The 17367-nt window shown below is 45.0% G+C and overlaps 1 long non-coding RNA gene across 3 annotated transcripts in view; it reads left to right on the forward strand.

The window, feature by feature from the left end:
• The window catches only part of LOC132655246 (uncharacterized), an 86558-nt gene extending 73017 nt beyond the window's left edge, over positions 1 to 13541 (forward strand). For all 3 annotated transcript variants that reach the window (XR_009592986.1, XR_009592989.1, XR_009592988.1), the window contains 3 exons: positions 4194 to 4363; positions 7424 to 7542; positions 9950 to 13541. This is a non-coding gene — a long non-coding RNA (uncharacterized LOC132655246). The remainder of the gene's footprint in view (positions 1 to 4193; positions 4364 to 7423; positions 7543 to 9949) is intronic.
• Positions 13542 to 17367: the final 3826 nt, after the last annotated feature.

A 17367-nucleotide genomic window follows, 5' to 3' on the forward strand; every position in this document is an offset into this window, starting at 1 on the left:
CTCCCACCCGGTGTGAGGAGACCAATCATCTTCGGAGGTTGGGAGAAATTATGTTCATGGAATCTCTGTGCCATGCTGTGCTGAGTGACCCAAGCAGAGCCTCTATTGAGAATAAGATGAGTCTAAGATGACCGCAGAGAAGGTCAGCCACTCTGTGGATGGCTGTGATTTTAACTGAAGTGATAGTGATCAAACACCCCTGGCTGTTTCTAAACCTGGGTGCACTGAATGCTTGTGCCCCAGACATATTTTGCCCTCTTTTTACTGAGTCTGCTCGGGCTTGCTCGTAAGGGAGGTTTCTATATAGTTTCTATATGTTCCTTTTGGTAACCCCAAAGGACTCGCTCGGCAGAGCCAGTGTAAGAGTGCACTGAGAGGAACCACATCCATACTTGCGCCTCTGAGCTGTTGGATGACTATAAATACCCATTCTGGAGGTTGGCACAACAGTCTCTATAAAGGGGCCAGTTCCAGCCTGGTACTGCTGTAAAATTATCCTCTGTTGGTATGATTACTAGCTGGAATAACTCCATTGTCAAATGGCCCTTACTTATTTTAAAATAACTTCATTATTACATAAACTGGCTACTGGAAAACTGGTCTCTAGAGTCAAGTGCTAAGCTTAAACTGTCCATTTACTGAGAATTCATTTAGCACTGACCTCAAATTACTCAACAACGAAGTCACAGATTTTCTGTAAACATGAAAACCTCAGGCTTATGGGTCCATATTGTCTATTTTAATTCAGTGTCTGCATACACATTAACCTCAACTTGATGCTTGAATGGTCCTATGTGGCAGATAATAGTCATCAACTAAATAAAAAAACAAAACAAAACAAAAAAACAGGACATTAGTACAGATAGAGCCACAGTTAAAAGGCAAACCCTAGTGAGTCAGTTTTATATAAATTCCTTCCTTCAGAGTGTTGGCAGAACCCCCAGCTGCTTTTAGCCAACAGAATATAGGCAGACAATGAGCTAGCTACCCACCTGGCTGTTTTATTAGACTCCCTTGTGGTCAACTGGAAAAAAAGAGTCCCTTTCTGGCTTTGAGAGTGTAATTACCACATGACAGAGAACTGCAGAGGTCTGATAGAGTCTAGCCCTTAGCTAAGACCAGGGAACCAGATAAATAACAAGGCTCTCAGTCCGTGTCCACAGGGCCTACTCCGAAAAGAGCCCAGTTAGGCCCATGCCCGCTCTGTGCCTTGTATGACTCTGAACAGTGCCTAGGGATTCCAGACCGCAAAACCTATGAGGTGATGGATGTATTAGTTTGAAGCCACAAACCTGGTGGCTAATTCGTTACACAGAGACAGCATTTTAATACAGCCTCCCTGTCAGGGCAGAATGTGTGAAATGGCAGGTTTGCACCTCACCTATTTGGCCAGGACAAATTGCTTAACATTTCTGGGCCTTTTAACTGTAACACGGGAATGAAAAATGGTATTGATTTCAGCATCAGGAGGACTGGACAACACAGTATAACTTAGGAGGAGGCCGGCTGTGAGGAAGAGTTCCTGTTTTCCACGACGTGGTTGTCTCATTATTGTAAACATTTGCATTGTTCTTTTTCTCCACATACTCCATGTTCTGAAGACTTCTGCATTAACTGGATTCTTTCAAGTAGAGTTCATCCCCCGGACCATTTCTAGTTCATTAGCCGTGTCAAGTTTCTGATCAGTTTGGGAACAGTCTTAAAAGAACAGTCATAATTAATGTGTTTGGGTTAAAAGCAAAGTTGTTTGGTGTTGGAGTTAATGAAATCTCCATTAGCTTAAAAAAAAATGTTAGCTGCAGATTGCTGAGCCAGGTTCAGAATCACAAAGTTAGTTTAATGAAGAGGAGGTAGACACGGGGTGACGGGACTTGGCACAGTGGTCCTGGCTACCACTGTTTATCCCCGCTTCCTCTTGGGTTGCTGGGAGATTGGAAGGGCTGGAAAGAAAACTACAAGCGCCTGTGCCATGAGGTGAGCCAGGAGAGGAAAGCAAGGCATTGGGCTCGCTGTGAACAGGGCCGGCAAGCCGGAAATGAACTTGAGCATCCTTGGGGTTTTAGGAACCATTGTGCCGTGCCCACATTACCGTTATGAGAAAGAAAGAAAACACGAATGAAAACAAATGGAGACCGCTTCTGAGTGGATGTCCCCAAGACGTTCTTGAAGTCGTCTTTATGCCTTCATTAGTGCCACGTTTCTCTCTGAACACTGTGGAGCTAGCATAGTCCGCTGTATTAGTTACATCAAGGCCTAATTATTCAGTGTTCAGATGAATGCTTTTCAAGTGGGCTACAGACCCGATAGGGAATTGTGTGCACTTTATAGACACTTCGTCTGTGTCAACCCAGCCAGATTCTTTAGGACCAAAGACAGTTGCGAGGCATTGTTCCGCCAGCTCTAAAAGAACATTGACTTTTTTTTCTCAATGCAGCAAATGAAAATACAGTGTAATAAGCACACCTGAGAAGTGTAAGGAGATCAGGTTTCTTCTTTTCACTCTGTAAGGTGTAAGGCAGCACAGACAGTTCCCATGTAACAGACCCGTGTTCACAGGGCGGACACATCCTACATAGAAAATCCACAGCAGAAACAGAAACATGCACATGGCAGCCCATTCACGAACAACAAAGGCCTGGAGAAGTCCTACAGCAGAGGCCCAATGATTTGTTTGTTTGTTTGTTTATCCGTGTGCTTTTGAAGTCACTCTGAGACTCACACACCCCTTCAAAGCCCCCCAGCCCCTGCATGTGCCGGCCACTCAGATTCGAAACACTTTGGTATTCCTGGAACATACTCCGAATAACTGGCCTGTGAGATTTTCTCCAGGAAGTTAACTGTTACGTTGGCTAAGCATGAGGCACTCCGGGGTTAACGGGTGCGGGGGCATACCACCATGAAACTAACCCAGCAGTCAGAACTAATGCCTGCTAATCATAGGAAGAGCCCTGAGGGCTGTGACTGCCGAGGGATGTCTCTCCCTCGGGAGCCTGGCATGTCTTACCTTCATGTAATGTTCAGACAGCCAGGTTCAGCCATCCTATCATTGCTCTGCCGCTTGCTGTCCACACAGGTAGATCCTGCTGGGCAGGGGAAAGGACCAGCTTCCTGGAAGGCGAGTGGGTAGCCAGGGTGGAAGCCGCATCTCCCCCACTGCTGCGCTCAGCACCCTTGGACTTGACATAATGATTTGGCACATTATCCTCTCTGCATTCCCCCTGCTGGGGCCCAAAGCAAGTCCTTATCAGCATGCGTGGCTCTGTTTATTCTGCGTAGAATGGAAGGGAATATATTTCAGCCTTTCATGTGTGTCTGCTGGAGCATTTGCAGAGCGCCTACTGTGAAGATGAAAGAAGTTTTTATCTTCGCGGGGAAGCTGTGACCTGGGCTGTGAGGAGCCCAGACCACACAATTCTACACGAACTCACTGCAGGGCTTCACTGGCCACAGCTCCAGCACTGAAAATGCACATTGCTGTAAGGAGAGGCCCTTCAAGTGTGTTAATATTTTATATTCCGAATCAAACCGGGCTTTCCCACCAGACTACTCTGCAAAAGAAATTGAGTATCTTGGCAACACCCAGATAAGCCTTTTATCAGCAAATTACCTATTTGCTAGGAAACAGAACAAGAACATGCTAATTAACGCAGTCACCACAGAAAAACAGTTCAGGCCTGTTTGTCTCAAAAACAAACAAAACAGATAAACAAACAAACAGAACAGGTAAACAAAACCCCTTATACCAGGGAACTGAAGAAATGGCTCAGTGGCTAAAGGGGCTTGTTGCACAATTACGGGGACAGGAGTTCTCCTTCTAGCCCCCACATAAAAAGCCACGCATATTACAAACTCCTGTTATTTCAGCTCCAAAGGTTCCAACGCCCTCTTCTGGCCTTGGTGAAACCTCCACGTATACATATGCATACTCAGGCAAGCACACACACAACTAATAATACAAATCATTCTTAAAAACAACAACACCAAAACAAAAACAAAAAAACAAAAAACAACTAAGAATAGACCTACCATATGATCTACCTGGATACATAGCCAAAGGAATCAAAGTTGCCATGCAACTTCACAGTGTTATAAAAATCAGCCTATGTACCCATTTACATATGATAAAAATATGTGGTATACATACACAATGAAATATTCAACCATAAGGAAGAATGAAGTCATGTCATTTGCAGGGAAGTGGATGGAACTGAAGATTATCATGCTAAATGAAAGAGACCAGACCCAGAAAGACAGACACTGCATTTTCTCTCGTATGCCTGAAAGGCATGAAAGGAGAAGGGCGGCTATTTGGAAAGAGGAAAAGGACCAGTAGGAGGAGAAGGAGCACAAGAGAGAATAACAGGTAAATATGACCAAAGTAAGTTATATAAAAACATAAAAATTTCACAATGGAATTATTTTATAATTACGTTATAATTAGGATACACCAATCAACTATGAAAAAGGGCTAGAGAGATGGCTGAGATGGCAAAGGTGCCTGCCACCAAATCTGACAACCTCAGTTTAATCCCAGATAGGTTCTTTTTTAGTGGAAAGCATGACCAAAGTCCACATGATAGAAGGAGTGAACAAACTCCTTTGGGTTGTTCTCTGAGCTTCACATTTCAACCCTTCCCAAACTAAATAAAAAAACAAATAGATAGATAAATAAATAAATAAATGTAAGATATGAAAAACATTAGAAACAGAACGTGCTTGAGTGTTGGTACCCCACATAACTACTAGACTACTGGTTTACGATGGAAGCAATGAATATACTTGTTGTATTTCTGTCACAAGGGGATGGCCTTGTTCTGTTACAGCCCCAGTTTATGTAAAGTTGGTGGATTTCGGTCATACTTTCTGCTGAACCCGAAGCTATAAAAGAACCCATCAACCCTAGTGCACAGTCAGCCACTTAAATTAAATATTGCAAGTTAGATGAGCTTAAGTGTTGAAGATATTGATGATACTAATTATTGTAACTATTAGACACTTGTTTACAAAATGCTTATTAATATTGCAGGCATTGAGCTCTATAAAGCTCACACCAACCTTATGGAAGGCAATGCTTTGCCTATCCCCATTTTATAGATGAAGAAACTGATAACTATTGGTAGTATAAATAGCAAATGACCCCACAGGTTGCTCAGATTCAACTGTTGGGAGCATTCCTGTGCTCGGCTGCTGGGCTTGGGAATTTACAGACTGTCTGTTTCATCCACAAACACACAGAGCATTGAGATCCCTTATGCCAGTGGTTCTCAACCTTCCTAATGCTGTCACACTTTAGTACAGTTCTTTATGTTGCAGTGACCCCAACCATAACAGTTACTCTATAACTGTTACTACTATTTTCTACTATTATGAAATACTACTGTTACTAAATATCAGACATACGAAGTATCTGATATGTGACCTACAAGTTAAGAGTCACTGTCCTGTAGCGGATATATACATGCTTTTGTTTTGGTCCCAGGTGTGGGATGTGGGACTGATTCAGATGGTCCACAGCAGCAGACTATTTGTTTCATGCGGCTCTGAAAGGAACTCTTTGCCAGCTGCAGATAGTTTAAATCTGAGGACACCTGTGAGAGAATAAATGCCAGAGCCCAGTAGAGTCTGGAGCTCAGAGAAAGAACAAGGCTGCTTCTGCTTCCCCCTTGCTGCTCCTGGTTGCTGTTGTAAGACAAGAAGTTGGACATCTCCTGAAACGAGAATTGGACTGGCTCCAAGGAACCTGATGACCCTAACCAGCAGGAAGCAGCTAAGAGAACTATGCCCCCTATCCCACTAATCCTTTCTCTCTCCTACCTGGTGTTGGAGTGTTGGAAGAGATTGATGTAGAGTAGGGAGAAAAAGATATAATAAACATAAATATTTTTTAAAGTATACCTACACGTCCTAAACCCCTCCTTCCAGCATATTGTCCTCTGGAGCAAGCTCATGGTTCTTTGCTTCCCACCAGAGGACAGGGCTCTCCACATCTTCTCTGGATGATTCTCTCTTCTGAGGTTTCTGTGGCACCTGTTCTAATTTCCCATTTGCCACCATCACCTTTTCCTCCCCCTCCAAACTGTGGTTCATTTTGCTGGGTCACGTGCTTCATCCTTGGTCCCAGCAAGTGTCCTGGTGGACTTGGATGAGCTTGGGCTACAGCTCTGCCCGAGACCTGGTCCTCATCTGAGCTTCCTCTCATGCTGAACTATCTTGAGGATGAAGGCACTTGGTACCTAGGGCTTCTCCATCGCACAAAGAGGTACACCAAGTCTCTTCCTTGCATCTATACATAAGATTGTTTTGATTTCCTTTTAATATCGTGTTTGTTCAACCCAAGTTCATTGTTGCTCATTTTGCTCAAGTATAGCTTTTGTTCAAGTATAGTGCCAGTGAATACATTGATTGTAGAGTTGCAAGTTCTCACTGGTTCTGGTTATTTTTTCCCCCTTTACTGTGAAAGGGCAGTCCTCTCTACCTTTAACACACTGAAGAAATCTTTCTGAAGCTACAGGAAGCCTTTCTCTGGAGCATCCTTACATTCCTGACCTACTTGGAGACCACAACAACATGTCAGCTAGGTGACTTTAGAATTTCTCCCCCTACCCGCCCCCCCCCAAAAAAAAAGAGATGGCAGCTATAACCCAATTTGCTGATTGCTATTAGACCTGTGAGAAGTGTAGGAAGATGAGGCCGCCAGTCAGAAGACCAGAGTGAAGGGATGGACCCAAGATCAGGACGCTGGAGTCAGAAACTTAGGCAACAGCTCCTCATGGCCCCTGGCGTGAAAACTGAGAAACAGCTAGGAGAAGGAGGTAGGGCAGGGAGCCAAGCAGGTAAGGCACAGCATTGTGAGGCCCACAGATGGCTGTACTTGTGCTTCTTCAGAAAACCGCGGTTCTTCTGCAGTGTCAGGAAGATTCCATTCTTGGGACTAAGGGTCAGGGGGTCCTAGAGCTGGGCCAGGGGCTTCCTCATGCTGCCAGTTACTTTGGTAGCACACTTATGTTCTTTTCAACAGAAAAAAAAAAATTAGTGTGTTTCTGGATCTCTGAGTTGAACTGTGAGGAACAGAAAGGAAGTGGAGAGGTTGGGAGAGAGGACCCAAGTGAACACTGCATTTGAATTCAGGCAACTTACCTCTGACATGCATATATTAAAACGTAAAGAGGTTTCATTTTGTTTTGTGTCTGATTTTCTGTGATCTCTCTGTGTGTGCTCAGTTTTATTTATTTTATTAATTTATTCATATTTATTTCTTATAGGATAGTTGGATCACATTCTTTCCCCTCCGTTGTCTCTCATCTTCACATTGCATTGGAAGAGAGTAGGAATCTGTTTTCCAAGCCACGTGTTGCTAACCTTTGCTTTGCTATTCCTCTCACAATGGAGGAAATAGAAGTAAATTGTGTAAATTCTGTTTCAGAGTCCCGGGTCACGTGTTTGCCGATTGCTTCTCAGTTGCTTTGGGAAAATTCCGTAAGGAACCCCTGTATGTGCAGACAGCAGTCACTGCGGACACCCACGGGAGGACACCTGGAAGAGGTGTGTTCAACAACCCAGAGACTTCAGCTCAGGCCATCCACAATCATAGCATTCCCCTCCTGTGTTTACAGGTCCTCAACCACTCCATCCACCCAGCGAAGTCTCTTTAATAGGATGGTTCTGTTTTCCTCAGCGTGGCTGTGACCCCCACCCATAAACCAGCGTAATTAGAGGCTTATATAGCTCCATCCACATTCCTTCCTTTGGCTTATCTCATTTGTTGTCAGTTTCCCTGACAGATCACACATATACCATGCCCCACTCTAGGAGACTACACTCTCTAGAACTTTCTGGAGTCCTGGGGCCTCTCTATTTAAACTCCCTGTGGCCTGAGTTCTGGTAAACAACCAAGGGCATGCATGCACTTGTGTGCCTATAAAGGTGGTGCCCCGTGTTTGTCTTGGTGAGAAGCGTGGGGGGTGGGTGGCGGCCCCGGTTCAACCTTCAGCTCTTTTATGAAGATAATGATGATCACAGTCATACCCCCTGTTGTCCCTGTGGGCACGCTGAGGCAGCCAGCCTGGGCGCTCTCCCGTTCCTGTACTTCTCATTTGAAAAAGGCATGCAAGGGCACATAGGCTTGGCCACAGTGATTATAAAAGAAGTTCTGAATGCAATTAAATAATATCTAACAGTCATACAGTGGGCTCGTTTGCATAGCATACTGCAGCACGTGAGAGGCTTTCGAGTGAATTATGCTGTGCCGGGCTGAGATGCTGGGCCTGCTTTCATAAGCTGAGTCTTTCTTCAGCTCCCATTAGAGGGAAACAGAGACAGAGTATGGACTGTCTGCTCTTACACAGGCCATCCTATCTCCAGGCTTCCTAGGCCTCCTTATTCTAGAGCTCCTCCTGCTTCTTTTATAACCTATTTATTTCAGCCAAAATTGAGGACTCATGGTCATGTCCACGTTAATTCCCCTAACGAAGAGCTGCCTGGTTGCTGATCTATACAGAGCATTCTTCAGTCTGGATTTGCAACTAACCAACTTTCAGTGTAGGAGCAAAGTGTGGGTGGGCTGGCTTTTCTCCTCAGAAGCAGCTCGCACCTCCGGCAGAGCCTTGCCCCACCAAGCACACACACATGCAAAGGACTATCTGATGATGTCTTCTTTTTCAGAAAGTAGAAATGGACTATCAGATATAGTGTCCTCATAATAGGAAAAGGAGAGAGGGAGGGAGGAGGCAAAGGAGGAAGAGAATAGAAGAGGGAGAGGAGAGCGCTGATGGAGATTCCTAGACCGGTTTTCTAATGGAACTGAAGAATTACTTCCCTTTCTCTCTAAGCTTTTAAAATGTCAGGATAGGCTGCCGTATGTCAAATAGTAGGCTGTGTTGATGGGAGTCTAGCCTAGCAGTGAGGGACAAAAATGCATCATTCAAACAAAATTTCTATGTTTTGGGTATAGCATGCATGCAAAAGGTGTGTAGACCAATGTGCCTATTGGTTGCATATGTGTGCATGCCTGAACTTTCTGGCTCTATCTATTGACAAGGCTTAAAAACAATGACCAACTCAGGGGTCATGGAATCCCTAGTGTATAGATGTGGTCCTGAAGAGCCAGTTCTCCCTTAAGGATGCTAGAAAAATGGACATTTCTTGGTCTGGGGTGGGAAATGTACAAGATGCTTCTCTTCTTGGCCTGCCTGCTAGTGGGGCAAGCTGTTAGGACCCATAAGATCACATCAGAAACACTCAGAAGCTGACTTGAAGTCAGATGGCTTCTGACCAAAGAAAGGAAATTCTGAGCTTTGAAAAGAAGAATAATTGTAATTGTTTGAATCTCATCAATTAATTTGAAAAAAAAAATTCATAAAAGGACATCTGGTCCTCTATCTGTGATTCATATCTGTGGATTCAATTAGCTGTAGATTTAAAAACAAAAAGAGGAAACAATTTTCACCTCCCTTGCTTTACTTCCTGTAATTATCCCCTAACCAATGCAATGGAACGGCCATCCCTAGCAGACCATTGGCACTGGGGTTGTAAGTAAACCTGATGTGAAGCATTTCAGAGGCTGTGCACAGCGTTTGTGCAAATGTCTTGTCTTTCCTATAAAGGATCTAAGTACCTGTGATTTTGGTACCCGTGGATGTTCCTGGAGTCAGTCTTCTTCAGATGCTAATGAATGACTTAATGTTAAGAATTCAGAAGAGAAGGAAGGCAACTGATTTTAGGGAAAACTGTAGATAAATGAAAAGAAGAAAATATTTGTTCCACTTTTGATATATGCAGCTCCCACTAAGTAGTGAGACAAATGAAGAAAGCTTATTTTTTAACATTTTTATTTAAAAACAATTTCGTACAATATATTCTGACCATAGTTTCTCCTCCACTAAATCCTGCCAGATCATTCTTACCTTCCCACCTATCTAACTCCATGCTCTTTCTTTCTTTGTCTCTTCAGAAAACAAAGAAGCAACAAAAACAAAACAGAATTTTTAAAAATACGAAACAAAACAAAGAAAAACTCAATGGATTCTCACTGGATATATTAACCACACTCAAGGGAAGACCCTCTACCTCACAGTAAACGGCCAACACAAAACAAACTCAATGGTATTTTTGTAGACTTTTTCTCTTATATTACTTTGCTTGGGCATGTGTGTGTGTGTGTGTGTGTGTGTGTGTGTGTGTGTGTTAACTGATCTTTTGCTTGTATATTGTATTTGCTTGCATATGGTTTCCAATTTTCTGTTTTTAAGAAAAAGCCTGTTCTTATAAGTGTGTTCCAATAGAATAACTAATAAATGAGAAAGAAAAAGAAGGAAAGAAAGAAAAAGAAAGAAAGAAGGAAGGAAGGAAGGAAGGAAGGAAGGAAGGAAGGAAGGAAGGAAGCAAGGACGAGATCCCACTGTCTTGCACTCCAGTCTGAATGAACATGCCTTGGCATAGAGCATCCACAGCTGTAATCATGAGAAAAAGAGAAACAGGCAGACATTACAAGCCTTGGGATGAGAGGACAAATCACCACCCAGGATCTTGCCAGAGACCAAACCAGAGACTCACCCAGCTCTCCGGGTCCAGCTCCTATTTGAGGCAATCTGGAAGGCAGATAACAATGGTGATTTGTACCACATGATTTGCAATCAGCAGGGGCCAGATGGTAGGCGGTCTACAGGTCAAATGCCTGGAAAGTATTAAGAAGTCAGAGGGTGCTGAGCTTTGCGCAGAAGGAAAGGCATAAACCTGAACAGGGCCCATCAAGGTATTTTGAGAGTGACGGAGGGGTTCTTCTCGGAACATACCACTGAGCTGTGCACCTGTGTGATTTTCTGACCCAGGTTTTATTTTGCACTGAGAAGGTAAAAAAGAGGAAAGAGCTGTGAGTAGCAATTCTAACACATAAATGTTTAGGGGTGCCCTTAAAGGCTTGATAGTCAAGATATAGCTTAAAGGAATGACATGACCTCTGGGGCCACTCGGAGAGGGGGAATCCCAGCTTGGCAGTTTGCCAGCTGTGTGACGCTGGATGAGGGACACCGCCTCTCTCCAACTCAGTTTTCTCACCTGTGGAGAGGAGGCCTCTGTAGTTTGGGGCTTCCACAGTGGCACCGAGGCACATCCAGAGCACTGCTCAGAACACAGCAAGGCCTCTTGTTCACGCAGACAGATTGGTCTGTCTTATTTCTTGCCTTTCTCCACCGTAAGTCCTCCTCATGCCACTGCAGCGCCATCACTGCCCTGAAAGGTCTGGCCAGGAGCTTGAGGGGCAATGAGCAGAACGCTACCTTCTTTGGCCCTTTTGAACGTGACTGAGATCACGGGAAGAGCCTCGATGGATGTTGCTTAAGCCTAGCAGGCACCACAGCCCACACCTGGACCCAACTTGCAGAGATTCCAACTCGGCGACACTGGGGTGGGGTCCAAGCTCACAGATGGCAAGGAGGTGCAGGCCGCATGGAGGACTGTCAGATGGCTCTGTGTGATTTAAAAAAAGAAAAGTGGCGGCTTTCTCATCTACCGCCTCTTCAGCTGCTATCTCCTCATCACCTCACTGCTCCACCAGCCACTGGCATCTGTGGCATCAGAGAAGCAGGCGTGGAAGCAAGGACAGGCCAGCTGGACGCATGTTTGGGACGGTGACGGCTAGAGCCATGGTTCTGAACTTCCCTAATGCTGTGACCCTTTAGTACACTTCCCCGTTTTGTGGTGACCCCCAACCATATAATTACTTTTGCCGCTCCTTCAGAACTGTAATTTTGCTACTGTTTTGACTCCTAATGTAAATATCTATGTTTTCCAGTGGTCTTAGATGACCCCTATGAAAGGGTTGTCCAACCCCCAAAGGTTGAGAACTGCTGGGCTAGAGGAAGGTGAGCCCCAGAGGTGAGGGTTTGGTGTTAATTAGCCAGATGCCACTGTGTGGGGCAGTGGGGTGAGGGGGCATAAGAGGATACTCACACATGCCTTTGCAGTGTTTCTATAATAAATCAAGTCAGGACTGGGGTGCGGGGGTGACTACGTGAGAAAAGCGCTGAGCCCCACTCGTGAGGAGCCCTGAGTGGAAGACTCCTGGGAAGCAGCACCTAGGTTGACCTATGACCTCCACAGACATGGACACATGCATACATGCACATCTGCATACATAGGAACACACACAAAACTGCACACACCGTATATACATAGCCCACCACAAGAACAAACAAACAAACCAAAAAGAAATAACTTTTTTTTTTTTTTTTTTTTTTTTTTTTATTGAGAGCTTTAGATTTTAGCAGAGGAACCACCTAGCGCCAAGCTGTGTATGTTCGGCCTGAGTAACGTGGTGGAATGGGGGACGGGCCTTAAAAAGAAATGTTGTTGTAAATAAAAATGGTGTTGGGAAGAATAATGCTTGTTATTATTAGCCCCATAATTATGTTGGCAGTATTATATAACCCACCATCACAATTAATAAGACACAGATGCCTGTTCAATTTTATAATTGCCTTGTTTACCCTGGGCTGAGTGGATATTTTACCTACACTGTCTCAATAAGCTCACCATCCACCTCCCAGCCCCATCCGATGCCATCTCCTTAACCGTGCCCATCTGGGCTGCCTTCCATTCATAATCTTATAAATACTTGCTTGTATTCCTCATTACCATTATTGGAGTCCTTCCTCCCAGCCCACTTGGTTTATTCTCCACGCTAACCTAACTTGGCATCCTCCTTCCTCCTCTCTTCCTGTCCATCTGTTTCCTGTGACTCTCTTGAACCCAAAGCCCGGGAACCTTAGCCACGCCTACCCCATTCTTTCCTGCCCAGGTTTTAGGCCTTTTGTCAACCAATCATGTATAATGTCTTAGGCAGGTTTACACAACAAGAATAGGTTTATCCAGGCAGTACCCAGATCTTGAGGGTCAGTAGTTAGCCTCAAAATACAAGCACCAGACCAACCCCCAACAGAGAAAATAAGAGTTTTCTCTTTAATGAAAAACAAAAACAAAATCTGGATTTATAGAACCAACCAATGCCAGTGGGTGTAGCAGCCTGCCTGGAATTCCATCCTTGGAAAGTAGAGACACAGGATCCCCAGAGCAAGCTGGCCAGCAAGGCTAGCTACATCAGTGAGCTCTGGGTTTGACTGAAAGACCTTATCCCAAAGAGTAAGGTAGAAGAGCCATGGAGAAAACTTCCAGGCATCACCCTTAAAGTGTCAGTCATTTTGATAGTGGCCCTGACGCAGACAGTAAGTCACTTGGGAGTTCATCGCAGAGAAAGAACGGGACTTGTGTAAGAAAGGCCAGTCCCTCACCACCACTGCTAGTTCTAGAACTGACGCAGGATGTTCCAACGAGGGGGTTAAGGCTTCTCATAATATTTCCTATAAGCCCACACCTGTTTGTCTATATCCCCCATTTTTATTCATTATTAGCCAGATAGAGCCAAGTAATTGTGGTGATGATACTTGCTTTTTTGCCCAATGCTGGAATGCTAGTAAATTTAGGTATGCCCTAGTTACTCGCATGCCTCACTGCGTGCCTGTGCCCGTTGATGCCCCTCACGCTATGACTCTCTTCAGACAGAAAAGGGATCTTGGAACTACAGCCACCATTGTTACTACCATCTCATTGGCGGCTGTTGGAGCTACCACCGGGGCATTAGCCATGAGTCATACTGGGCAGACTGCTCAGACCCTGAACAATCATTTAGCCAATGTAGCTCATGCCTTAGTTGTACATAAAGGAATTAATGCTCAACTAAAAGGAAGCTTGATGGTGTTCAATCAGAGGATTGACCTCGTGCAGGAGCAAATTGATACCCTATGGCAAATCGCTCAACTTGGCTGTCAATGAAAATATGCTGGACTTTGAGTCACTAGCATATAACATGAGAATTTTTCCTGTGCTGCAAATCTGTCTAAACAATTGTCGAGCTATATTTTAGGTAATTGGACTGGAGAATTCGATACTACGATGGAGCAGCTGAGAGTGGCCATTGTCACAGTAAATTCTACCAGAGTGGACGCAGGACTAGCCACAGGATTATCATCATGGATTGCTGCAGCCATGAATCATCTGAAGGAATGGGTGGGCATGGGAGCGTTAGCAGGCCTTCTGGTGTTGGTCTCCTTGGTTTGCCTGTGGTATATATGCAAGATTAGAGTCTCACAACAGTATGATGCAGCCTTGATCATTCAGGCCTTTACAGCCATTGAAGCAGGACATTCTCCCCAAGCATGGTTGGATACCATAAAAAGCTAAAATGTTACGCTCAGGATGCGAGGCTAAGCACTGCACTCAGGGTCAGCCGCTTTGGACCCAGAGAAGAGCATGTCTGGTTGCATGCGGGTTGATGCCCCAGGTCCCGCCTCTGAGAAAAAGGTATCGGACGGGTCTGATGCTCTTTGGGTGGATGACACCTAAACGAACATCGGTACAAAGTCCCAATTTATTTCTAATATCAGAGATCAGACCTCTACTCTTGCCTGATGCGTTTAAAACAAAAAGGGGGAACTGTAGAGAGCTGCGGAATGCTATGCCTTAAAGATGGAGCTGGTTTCCGCCTTCCACCTTCCCGATGGTGAGTGCTCTCTGTCACGAACAATTCCACATTTGGCTAAGGCTGAGGATCTGGCTTGCTTCCATGTATGTGGACCTATCTACATTGCCCACGTGGCACGCCTGGGTTGGCTACCCAGAGGCTATTTAAGCTGTGGGCTGGCTTTCCCCAGGGTCCGAGGATTGTTCAAGGTTTCTGAATAAACTGCATTGAAAAAAAAAAAAGAAAGAAAGGCCAGTCCCTGAAGCACTGAGGTGCTGTGGGTACCCTTGAGGAGGGCAAGGAGCAAGGGAGAAGACCTGAGGGGGAGGGGTCCCCAACGCTGGAGCTAAGAGCCTGGGGGAGGAGGCAGTGTGAAGCATACCTGTCCTGGAGGACGCTGGGTGGAATTTTTTTCTTGTGTGTATGTGTGTGTGTGTTTGTGTGTGTGTGTGTGTGTGTGTGTGTGAAGCACATATGTGTCCAAATATTTGTGAAGACCTGAGCGTGATACCTGGAATCTTTCTTCACTTCTCTTCTACCTTACTCTTTGGGATAAGGTCTTTCAATCAAACCCAGAGCTCACCTTGCTGGCCGGCTTGCCCTGGGGATCCTGTGTCTCTACTTTCCAAGGATGGATTTCCAGGCAGGCCGCCACACCCACCAGCCTTTACGTTGGTTCCATGGATCCCAATTCTGTTCTTGTTTTAGCTTTGTTATAGCTCTAGAGCCCTATACTCTTCTGCTGGTTTAAAGTAGGGTGTGAAAAATATTGCAGAGGATGGAAAATACAGCCAAGAACACTTGTCACTCTTGTAGAGGACTTTGGCTTGGTTTCCAGCACCCACATGGCAGGTCACAACGGTCTGTAACTCCAGTTCCAGGGGATCTGATGCCCTCTTCTGACCTCTGTAAGCACACACATGGTACAGATATATACATGCAGGAAAAACAGATACATAAAATAAACAACAACATTTGTTTCTTTCTTCTGTTTGACCAAGAAACTTAAATAATGAAGTTGCTTTCAAATGGAAAGGTTGTGGGTGGATTCATTTTAGGAAATGATATTAAAGTTTGATTTGTGTCATGTGAGGTTGATATCCAAGAAGAGAACATTCAGGAGTGCGGTTGTTTTAATAAAAAGGGCCCCATAGGCTCATAGCAACTGCAACTATTGGAAAGTATAGCCTTCTTGGAGTTGGGATGTCGTTGTTGGTGGAAATGTGTCACTGGGGGTAGCCTTTGAGATCTCAGAAGTTCAAGCCAGGCCTAGTGTGTCTCATTCTCTTCCTTCTACCTATGGATCCAAATATAGAACTCTCAGCTACCCTTCTAGCACCGTGTCTACCTGCACGCCACTGTGTTTCCTGCCATGATGATAATGGACTAAGCCTCTGAACTGTAAGCCATCCCCAATTAAATGTTTTCCTTTATAAGAGCTGCCATGGTCATGGTGTCTCCTCACAGCAGTAAAACCCTAAGACAAGGTGACACTGGCCCCGGGGTCTGGAATTTGAGAAGTGCCTGGGCTTGCAAGGCATGAACAAGACTTAGTGGTACAGGTAGAAAACCACAGGCAATCAGGGAGGGCTTTAGTGATACACACAGAGAAAGTACTCCGATCCTGCCTAAACAGTTGGGAGATGAGGCCATGGAGGGTCCCAAGCAGGAGAGAATGAGGGACATATCCAGGAAGTGGGCTGCTCCAAGGAAGTAAGTATAGTGGAGAAGGTGACAGGGCAAGAGTAAAGGGTGGTGCTATACATGGGTGGAGTTAGAGGAGGGCTAGAGAATGACCACAGGATTTAATACGGGGAGATCACTTCTTACTGACAAAGCTTGGGTAGGCTTAAGAGAAAGGGGAAGGAGAGGAATTGGAGACAGAACGAAACAGCAAGTTTCAGGTAAAAAGGACAAGAGGTTTTGTTTATGATAGGGCTATGTGTGAAGCTGAGGAAGCCTTGAGTGAAGGTGTATTGTTGACACAGTCAGGGCCATGTCAAAGACCATTGCCTCAAACCCATGGGAACAGCAAAGTCTCTCCTCTTAGGTGAGGTTGAGAAAGGTGGCAGAACTTTTCTCTGGTCCAAGTGGGAACGTTGCTCGACAGTGTACACAAGTGGCTACAAACAAGTGATCAGTGTGTGCAAAAGAATAGCAACTGCAGCTTCTTCCCCCTGGAAGTTTAGAGCCAGAGATTGCTTGCCTACAGAAACCTTCTACCCAGACTAACCTTCCTGCTGCGGTGTACAAAATAAGCTCATTGAGGTTTTCGGTTGTTCCATAGTTGTGGCAGCTCCGTCAGAGTGTGCCTCTGACTACCTGACCCAGCTTTTCTGTAGACGTGTCTGTATGTCCGTCCTTCCCTCGTTCCCTCACCATCCCCAGTCATGGAAGAGTGGTGATAACATTTGTGTATAATGATGAGGAAAATCCAGTGAGATGAGCCATTGGTGATGTGGAAAGAAAGGTGAGCTGCCTGAGGGATGCTCTTCAGAGAGTAAGATGGGATGAGATCCATGTATATACGGGCATTAGACAGAAGATGACAGTTATGGGACTTAACGGATGCAGCACATACAGGTTTTGATGCAGTGGTGTGAATCTATGAAGTTTTAACAGCTTATAGCCCAATTTTCTCTGTGAAACTGGAAGGAAGCTCGTCATCCGGAAGTAATAAGTTGAAGGTGATATCAAAGGCATACAGAGAGTTAGATAGTACAAGGGTACTTGGGAGGACAGGAAAACCCATGTCTAGGGAATGGATATAGTTTCCTGACAGATATGAGGACAATAATGTTCAACATCTTGGGCATGAAGCAGGGTCTATGGTAGTAGCTGTAACTCTGTGCCCA

Source organism: Meriones unguiculatus, chromosome 7 (assembly GCF_030254825.1).
Source record: "Meriones unguiculatus strain TT.TT164.6M chromosome 7, Bangor_MerUng_6.1, whole genome shotgun sequence".
In the NCBI taxonomy this organism is placed as follows: Eukaryota; Metazoa; Chordata; class Mammalia; order Rodentia; family Muridae; genus Meriones; species Meriones unguiculatus.